At 43.0% G+C, this 10,300-nt stretch overlaps 1 long non-coding RNA gene across 1 annotated transcript; it reads right to left on the reverse strand.

Annotated features, from left to right (window-relative positions):
• Window positions 1-4,857: 4,857 nt before the first annotated feature.
• LOC115175987 (uncharacterized) lies at window positions 4,858-10,300 on the reverse strand. Its single transcript, XR_003872130.1, has 2 exons — window positions 10,196-10,300; window positions 4,858-5,893 (listed from the first exon to the last, which is right to left on the reverse strand). It is a non-coding gene; the product is annotated as an uncharacterized LOC115175987 (long non-coding RNA).

Below are 10,300 nucleotides of genomic sequence, written 5' to 3' on the forward strand. Positions count from 1 at the left end.
GCGTGAGGAATTGACTCAGTGCAAAAAGACAACTAAAGCTTACTGATAATTTTTTATTTTTTGTTACAAGCCGTGTTTCGTTAAAGCCTATTTATTTTTGTTACAAGCCGTGTTTTGTTAAAGCCTGTGTAAAGTTAATTTGTTTCAATGTACCGGTAGGCACCAATCCAGCCCGTCCAGAGCTTCCGGCGACAGTTCCCCGTCCAGAGCTTCCGGCGACAGTTCTCCGTCCAGAGCTTCCGGCGACAGTTCCCCGTCCAGAGTCCGGAGCTCCCAGAGTCGCCCTCCAGTCCGGAGCTCCCAGAGTCGCCCTCCAGTCCGGAGCTCCCAGAGTCGCCCTCCAGTCCGGAGCTCCCAGAGTCGCCCTCCAGTCCGGAGCTCCCAGAGTCGCCCTCCAGTCCGGAGCTCCCAGAGTCGCCCTCCAGTCCGGAGCTCCCAGAGTCGCCCTCCAGTCCGGAGCTCCCAGAGTCGCCCTCCAGTCCGGAGCTCCCAGAGTCGCCCTCCAGTCCGGAGCTCCCAGAGTCGCCCTCCAGTCCGGAGCTCCCAGAGTCGCCCTCCAGCCCGAGGTCTCCAGCGACGCGCATCAGCCCGAGGTCTCCAGCGACCCGCATCAGCCCGAGGTCTCCAGCGGCGCGCCTCAGCCCGAGGTCTTCAGCGATGCGCCTTAGTCCAGAGACTTCGGGAGGGGTAAATAATAATAAGCAGTTAGCGGGGGTGGACAGGTTAGGTTGGGGAGTAAGGCCGGAGCCTGAGCCACCTCCATAGTAGGAGGTTGGGGAGGGGGGATGTAGCACAAGAACCGTCGGTGACGGTGGCCACCCTCCCTTCCCTCCCTTTAGTTAGGGGATTATTTTTGTGTTTTTTTTTCGTTGTTGAAGGTGCATCCGGGGTCTGCACCTTTGGGGGGGGGGGGGGTACTGTCACGTCCTGACCATTAAAGGGGCTTGTTCGGGGTTGTTTGGGTTATGTTCTATGTTAGTGTATTTCTATGTTATTTCTAGTTGGTCTATTTCAATGAGGTGTTTATTGGATAGACCTTCAATTGGAAGCAGCTGCTTCTCGTTGCCTCTGATTGAAGGTCCTATTTATAGGGGTGTTTGTTCTATGGGGGTTTGTGGGTAGTTATTTCCTGGTTTACATTTACGTTATTTAGCAGACGCTCTTATCCAGAGCGACTTACAAATTGGTGCATTCACCTTATGATATCCAGTGGAACAACCACTTTACAATAGTACATCTATATCTTTTTGGGGGGGGAGGGTTAGAAGGATTACTTAATTCTATCCCAGGTATTCCTTAAAGAGGTGGGGTTTCAGGTGTCTCCGGAAGGTGGTGATTGACTCCGCTGTCCTGGCGTCGTGAGGGAGCTTGTTCCACCATTGGGGTGCCAGAGCAGCGAACAGTTTTGACTGGGCTGAGCGGGAACTGTGCTTCCGCAGAGGTAGGGAGGCGAGCAGGCCAGAGGTGGATGAACGCAGTGCCCTTGTTTGGGTGTTGGGACTGATCAGAGCCTGAAGGTACGGAGGTGCCGTTCCCCTCACAGCTCCGTAGGCAAGCACCATGGTCTTATAGCAGATGCAAGCTTCAACTGGAAGCCAGTGGAGTGTGCGGAGGAGAGGGGTGACGTGAGAGAACTTGGGAAGGATGAACACCAGACGGGCTGCGGCATTCTGGATGAGTTGTAGGGGTTTAATGGCACAGGCAGGGAGCCCCGCCAACAGCGAGTTGCAGTAATCCAGACGGGAGATGACAAGTGCCTGGATTAGGACCTGCGCCACTTCCTGTGTGAGGCAGGTTTAGTGTTTGTTGCACCTGACGGGACTGTTTGCAGTCGTTTGTTTTTGTATACGTGTTTATTTTGTTTTTCCTTCTTCAAAATAAAAAGATGAGTATACATTTTCCCGCTGCGTTTTGGTCCACTCCTTACTACAATCGTGACAGTTATTGATACCATGTGTTATGTGATGTTTTGACTGATGTCATGTCTATACTAATACAGTTAGGGAAAAAATTATTTGATATCCTTCTGATTTTGTACGTTTGCCCACTGACAAAGAAATGATCAGTCAATAATTTTAATGGTAGGTTTATTTGAACAGTAAGAGACAGAATAACAACAAAAAAATCCAGAAAAACCCATGTCAAAGATGTTATAAATTGATTTGCATTTTAATGAGGGAAAAGATTATTTGACCCCCTCTCAATCAGAAAGATTTCTGGCTCCCAGGTGTCTTTTATACAGGTAACAAGCTGAGATTAGGAGCACACTCTTAAAGGGAGTGCTCCTAATCTCAGTTTGTTACCTGTATAAAAGACACCTGTCCACAGAAGCAATCAATAAATCAGATTCCAAACTCTCCACCATGGCCAAGACCAAAGAGCTCTCCAAGGATGTCAGGGACAAGATTGTAGACCTACATAAGGCAGGAATGGGCTACAAGACCATCGCCAAGCAGCTTGGTGAGAAGGTGACAACAGTTGCGATTATTCGCAAATAGAAGAAACACAAAATAACTGTCATTCTCCCTTGGCCTGGGGCTCCCTGCAAGATCTCACCTCGTGGAGTTGCAATAATCATGAGAACGGTGAGGAATCAGCCCAGAACTACACGGGAGGATCTTATCAATGATCTCAAGGCAGCTGGGACCATAGTCACCAAGAAAACAATTGGTAACACACTATGCCGTGAAGGACTGAAATCCTGCAGCGCCCGCAAGGTCCCCCTGCTCAAGAAAGCACATATACATGTCCGACTGAAGTTTGCCAATGAACATCTGAATGATTCAGAGGACAACTGGGTGAAAGTGTTGTCGTCAGATGAGACCAAAATTGAGTTCTTTGGCATCAACTCAACTCGCTGTGTTTGGAGGAGGAGGAATGCTGCCTATGACCCCAAGAACACCATCCCCACCGTCAAACATGGAGGTGGAAACATTATGCTTTGGGGATGTTTTTCTGCTAAGGGGACAGGACAACTTCACCACATCAAAGGGACGATGGACGGGGTCATGTACTGTCAAATCTTGGGTGAGAACCTCCTTCCCTCAGCCAGGGCATTGAAAATGGGTCGTGGTTGGGTATTCCAGCATGACAATGACCCAAAACACACGGCCAAGGCAACAAAGGAGTGGCTCAAGAAGAAGCACATTAAGGTCCTGGAGTGGCCTAGCCAGTCTCCAGACCTTAATCCCATAGAATATCTGTGGAGGGAGCTGAAGGTTTGAGTTGCCAAACGTCAGCCTCGAAACCTTAATGACTTGGAGAAGATCTGCAAAGAGGAGTGGGACAAAATCCCTCCTGAGATGTGTGCATCTCCTGGTGGCCAACTACAAGAAACATCTGACCTCTGTGATTGCCCACAAGGGTTTTGCCACCAAGTACTAAGTCATGTTTTGCAGAGGGGTCAAATACTTATTTCCCTCATTAAAATGCAAATCATTTTATAACATTTTTGACATGCGCTTTTCTGGATTTTTGTTGTTGTTATTCTGTCTCTCACTGTTCAAATAAACCTACCATTAAAATGATAGACTGAAAATGTCTTTGTCAGTGGGCAAACGTACAAAATCAGCAGGGGATCAAATACTTTTTTCCCTCACTGTATGTCAAAAACTTTGCTAGCTAGCTAACCAACAACTGTACCGATTTATTTGAGAGACAAGTTATCACAGAAAATGTTTACATGTTGTCAACAGTCTAAGGCTGTCACGCCTGCTCCCGCTCCCCCACTCAGGTGCTCGAGGGCGCCAGGCGGCCCATCATTACGCACTCGTGTCACCATCGTTACGCGCATCAGCGCCTCATGGGACTCACCTGGACTCTATTACCTTATTAATTGCCTCCCGTATATCTGTCACTTCCTCAGTTTCTTCCCCGTGTCTGCATTAATGTTGATTTGTTCCCCCTGTCCAGACGCTGTCCTTGTTTTGTTTCATGTCGGTTATTTATTAAATATTCACTCCCTGTACCCGCTTCTTGTCACCCAGCGTCTGTCCTCACAAAGCCAACCCCAGCTGTTTTTACCCCAAAGTTGCGCACGGTTTTGTCGCTAAACAACCAACCAGTTATTATAGGGAAAATTAAAAAAAATTATTTATTTTAATCTAGGTTTCTCTGGAAACATGATATTAAGTTATACCTATTATCAGAGGGTGGAGGGGGACCTACATCAGTAATTTTAACCAGACAGATCACCTGCAGAGATGGAGCACCTTATATACTCGCCTATGGTATAATTGGTACCAAATCCAAATTACCTTACATATATGCTTAGTTGCAGTCAAAACAGCTCATACAAGTCTGTCAGTGGTATGAACACTTGGTAAAACTGTAATACAAAAACCAGCTTCCCTCTAATTGTACACATACTGCTGTGTTTGTGTGTATTTTCAGATTTTTGGTTATTCTAAGGGAAATGTTATATAAATACACACATTTCTATAATATCATCCAATATTCTATATGTGCAACTTGTTAAGTATAAATCCTCAAATCCTCATGCATAAATCCTCAAAGTCACTTCAAACCAAGTGATTAATCACTTGGTTTGAAGTGACTTTGAGGATTTATGCATGCTTTTTGAGACATCCTGCCATAGGCCCTACCACTACCAGTGTTTCACTAACAGCGATGCTAATGCTGGCTGTGGGGTAAGTAAATGAAGAAAACTAAGCAATATTTTTGGTCATTGTCTCTCAAGATCAATGGATGAATCCCTTTTTGTCATATAACCATATTTCAAATGTTGCTGTACTCTTTAAATGGCAGTCGTTTTTACCACATAGATAGGACAAAATTAAAATATCTATATTGTTTAAGTACTACAATACAATGGTAATACAATACAGTACAATGGTAGTACTTAACAAGTATGTTTTTTATTTAAAGCTACAATACAATCAAACGTTTCACATGTTCTATGCATATGTAAATTGTAAGAATTTTTGTAGCTTGTGCTCCTGATTATGTTTTCTGGAATATTGCGTATGGTGATATAAATATTCATGGTGGTGGGGACCAGTCATTGGCAGTGGTGAATCGGGGGGTGGGGCTCAGTGCTCGTCGTTTCAATCCGTCTTTCTCAGTCCCAAAGCACTTCATAGCTCCTTCATACAATAAATGCAAGGTGTGTGGCATTGGCAAGGTACATGCCCATGCCTAATAAATAATATACACAGCTCACCTACTACAATTTGCACTTTTTATATAGCAACTTCGTAATTATTATTAATTATTATTATTCATTGTTATTATTAATTTTCCATTATTATTATTCATTATTACTAAGCCTGCACCTGTGAAACTGCACACAGTTCTTAGTGAATTAATGTGAAGTAATGTACTCTTTTAGAGTCAATTTTCATAGGTCAAGATCTGTAGAAGGAAACGGGGAACATGGGCCAGTAAAGTGTTCCACAGGGCTGTGTTCTTAGTCCTATACCATTTGGATAATTATGGAGATTAGGGGCCCCAGGAGGAGACTGCAAGAGCCCAGCAGGGCTGATGTACCTCCATGAGGTGTTGGTGACATATGGCTGGTAGCAGTTATGTTGGTTTGGTTTGCTGCGGTGTACTCAGTGGTCTGCAGGGACTCAAGGGTTGTGGGGGTTTGGGTGGTTGTGGTGGCGGTGATGTGAGTGACTTGAGTAGAGTGTGTGGACTGCGGGCCCAGGGTTCTAGCAGCCGTAGTTGTGTGGTTGGAGACAGGTGTGGTTGGAGGTCCAACGGTAACATTACTGCTGATGTTGTTATTGGAGGTTGTCATCATGGAGGAATTGTTTGGAAACGTGGTGTTTATTAAGGATTGCTTGCTGACTGGATTTGAGGAGATAGTTGCTGGTACTGTTGTAATGTTTGTAGGGATAACATCTGCGGTGGTAGTTATGTTGGTAGCCTGTCAAAGATCAGAGGAGAAAGATAAATCAGATATAGCTAAAGTGCCATCAGAAATTATTCACACCCCCTTGACTTTTTCCACATTTTGTTACATTCTGAATTTAAAAGTTATTCAATTGAGATTTTGTGTCACTAGCCTACACACCAATTTTTTTAAACAAATTAATAAAAAATGAAAAGCTGAAATGTCAAACCCCTTTGTTGTGGAAAGCCTAAATAAGTTCAGGAGTAAACATTTGCTTAACAAGTCACATAATAAGTTACATGGACTCACTCTGTGTAATAATAGTGTTTAACATGATTTTTTAATGACTACCTCATCTCTGTACCCTACACATAATTATTTTGTAAGGTCCCTCAGTTGAGCAGTGAAATTCAAACACAGATTTAACCACAAAGACCAGGGAGATTTGCCAATGCCTCACAAAGAAGGGCACTTATTGGTAGATGCATAAAAATACAAAAGCAGAGATTGAATATTCCTTTGATCATTGTGAAGTTATTAATTACACTTTGGATGGTGTATCAATACACCCAGTCACTACAAAGATACAGGCGTCCTTCCTAACTCAGTTGCCGAAGGGGAATGAAACCACTCAGGGATTTCAACATGAGGCCAATGGTGACTTTAAAACAGTTACAGAGTTTAATGGCTGTGATAGGAGAAAACTGAGGATGGATCAACAGCATTGTAGTTACTCCACTATACTAACCTAAATGACAGAGTGAAAAGAAGGAAGCCTGTACAGAATAAAACATATTCCAAAATATGCTTCCTCTTTACAATAAGGCACTGAAGTTAAACTGCTATGAACTTCATGTCCTGAATACAAAGCGTTCTGTTTGGGGCTAATCCAACACTACACATCACTGAGTACCACTCTTCATATTTTCAAGCATGGTGGGGGCTGCATCATGTTATGGGTATGCTTGTCGTCGGCAAGGACTAGGGAAGTTTTTAGGATTAAAAGAAACGGAGTAGAGCTAAGAACAGGCAAAATCCTAAAGGAAAACCTGGTTTAGTCTGCTTTTCAACAGACACTGGTAGACAAATACATCTTTCAGCAGGACAATAACCTAAAACACAAGGCCAAATATACACTGGAGTAGCTTACCATGATGACATTGAATGTTCCTGAGTGGGCTAGTTACAGTTTTGACTTAAATCTGCTTGAAAATCTATGGAAAGACTTGAAAATGGCTGTCTAGTAATGATCAACAACCAATTTGACAGAGCTTGAAGAATTTTTTTAAAGAATAATGTGTAAATATTGTACAATCCAAGGTGTGCAAAGCTCTTAGAGACTCAGTGGTGTGAATACTTAAGGTAAATGAGATAATTATATATTTAATTTTAAACATGTTTGTCACTTTGTCATTATCGGGTATTGTGTATAGATGGGTGAGAAACAAATCTATTAAATCAATTTTGAATTCAGACTGTAACACAACAAAATGTAGAATAAGTCAAGTGGTATGAATACTTTTTGAAGGCAATGTATATCATGTCATTGTAATTTATGAAACAAGCAACGAGCAATAAGCTATTTGAGGTGCCCTGCTATAATGCCCTTATATATACTATGTCATGATGCATAAATGGTAATGTATCTAAATGTAATGTCAGTCATCATATGATTACAGGCATAACTGACTGTATGTTTGTTTTACTCCATGTGTAACTCTGTGTTGTTGTTTTTGTCGCACCGTGTAACGCCGTGGCCATAGAGAGGGGTTTTTGTTCTTTATTTTGGTTAGGCCAGGGTGTTACATTGGGTGGGCGTTCTATGTTCATTTTTCTATGCTGGTTTGTTTCATTGATTTTGGCCGTGTGGCTTCCAATCAGGCACAGCTGTAGAGTGTTGTTGCTGATTGGGAGTCACACATAAGTGCCTGTTTTTCCGTTGGGGTTTTGTGGGTAATTGTTTCTGTTTCTGTTTTGTATTGCACCGCACCTGACAGTACTGTTTGGCTGTCGGTTTTCTTGTTTTGTATAGTGTTCTTTCGTCCATTAAATTACGTCAATGATGAACACTAACTCCGCTGCGCCTTGGTCTACTCTCTCGCCCGACAGCTGTTACACAAGTTCTCATTTACAAATGCGACCTGGCCAAGATAAAGCAAAGCGGTCTTTGCTTTATCTTGGCCAGGTCGCATTTGTAAATGAGAACTTGTTCTCAACTGGCCTACCTGGTTAAATAAAGGTGAGTTTTTTTTTTAAATAACATCATGGCCAATATTAAGTTGGAATTTCATATCTATGTCATTAATTACTATGCCAATTCATTTCAAGCAAAGATGCATTATGGGAAAAAAAAAGAATGTATGAAATGTATGCATTCACTACTGTAAGTCGCGCTGGATAAGAGCGTCTGCTAAATGACTAAAATGTAAATGTAAATGTAAAATGTAAAAGTACACTAATCAATTCCCACAGTAAGAATCCATTAGGGTGACGTGTGAGAGGTGGTTGCGGACTGGACAGACTGGACTGTCTTAAGGCCGCTACACACTTCACTCGAACAGAGTGACAGAGCGTCGTTTGCGGTTCGTTCCAAAATTTGAGCCACGCAAAGTATGTAGATCTACATGTGAAAACAACGCACCGTCGCTGCGTTTGTAGCGGCCTTTAGCCGAGGATTGGCTCCAATTGTCTGATGGCTGAGATAAAGTCCTCCCACACTCTGTCTCCGAGTGGTCGACAATAACTCACGGCTATGCCACCAAAGGTCAACCACCCATGACCCTACCTGACTGCACCAGCCACACTTACTTTGCATTTGGCTCCAGTTCACATTGGTTGACAGTTGCAGTCTGTACTCTGTGTTACATAAGTGTTCACTCTCTCCTCTGCCTTTCATCTGCTCTATCTAGCAGTCTGTTTTGTTTTTACAGATAAGCCCTATCTCTTCATCTCCTCTCACCTGAGCTTTCCCATACACAATCACAGACACATTTACATGTTTGTCATTTAGCAGACGCTCCTATCCCGAGCAACTTGCAGAAGCAATTAGGGTCAAGGGAACATCAACAGATTTTTCATACAGTCAACTCATGGATTTGAACCAGTGACCTTTCGCATACTGGCCCAACGCTCTTAACTGCTAGGCTACCTGCCGCCCAGAGGGAGAGGAGAGATTGGTGACAGGGTATTGTTGCCTTGATTGGTTATAAATAGCACTTCATCCTATTTGAACACTCAAAGCACCTGTACAAGGAGTCAAAAGCGTTCCACGGGATGCTATGCTGGACCATCTTGACTCCACTGCTTGCCACGGTTGTGTCAAGTTGGCTGGATGTCCTTTAGGTGGTGGACCATTCGTGATACATACGGGAAACTGTTGAGCGTGGAAAATCCCAGCAGCATTGCAGTTCTAGACGCAAACCGGTGCGCCTTGCACCTACTACCATACCCCGTTCAAAGGCAGTTAAATCTTTTGTCTTGCCCGTTCACCCTCTGAATGGCACACACACACACAATAAAGAAATCCTTCTTTAACCTGTCTCCTCCTCTTCATTTACACTGATTGGAGTGGATTTGACAAGCGACATCAATAAGGAACCATAGCGTTCATAGCGTTCAGTGTCATGTCTATTTACATACGGACTGCAGTTGTTTCAATTGATAGCTGTTATAATCCTCTAAGACTTTACAAAAGAAAGTGAGAACGCAAATAATATAATTATGTATAGTACGAAAATGCCAAAAACCTCCAGTGTATATCTTAACACTGTCACTGACGGCATTGACTAAGTATAGTTAGTAAGACCAAGTATATATTAATGGTATCCTATCATGTCATTTGTCTACATTACCTCTAATAATGCATTTTAGGTTACTAAACACATAGGTCCACTGGACCTCAGTAGGTACAGCACGGTGCTTGCCAGGACAGGATTGTGGGTTTGAATCCTGGGACCAAGCATACGTAAAATGTATGCACGCATCACTGTAAGTCGCTTTGGATAAAGACATCTACTAAATGGTATATATTATTATATATTACATTTGGGTTTGTAATATAATACTGTTCCCTTCACTGTGATTTGAAAACTAAAACAGAACTAATTTGACAAAGCAAAGAAACAGCTTGTGGACAGCTCACTTTTGTTTGCTATGTTTTAAATAAGCAAAGTCAATGTGAATTTAAAAGTATTATGTTTAGCTACTGCAAACACCAATTTAAAGAGACACATTCCAGATTGTACTACGTAATAGAATAACCTTGCTTGAATCTGTGTGCCAACCAGTGCCTTTAAAGGGGAACAAAGATACAGTACAGTACACAGCATCACCTACCTCAATGAGAACCATTGGCAGAAAGGCCAGACAGGTAAACAGTACAAACTTCCCCATCTCTCTCCCAGTCGGTCTTCAGCGGTTTCCCCCTGTCTATGTGGCAGA

This window comes from Salmo trutta, chromosome 36 (genome assembly GCF_901001165.1).
Source record: "Salmo trutta chromosome 36, fSalTru1.1, whole genome shotgun sequence".
In the NCBI taxonomy this organism is placed as follows: Eukaryota; Metazoa; Chordata; class Actinopteri; order Salmoniformes; family Salmonidae; genus Salmo; species Salmo trutta.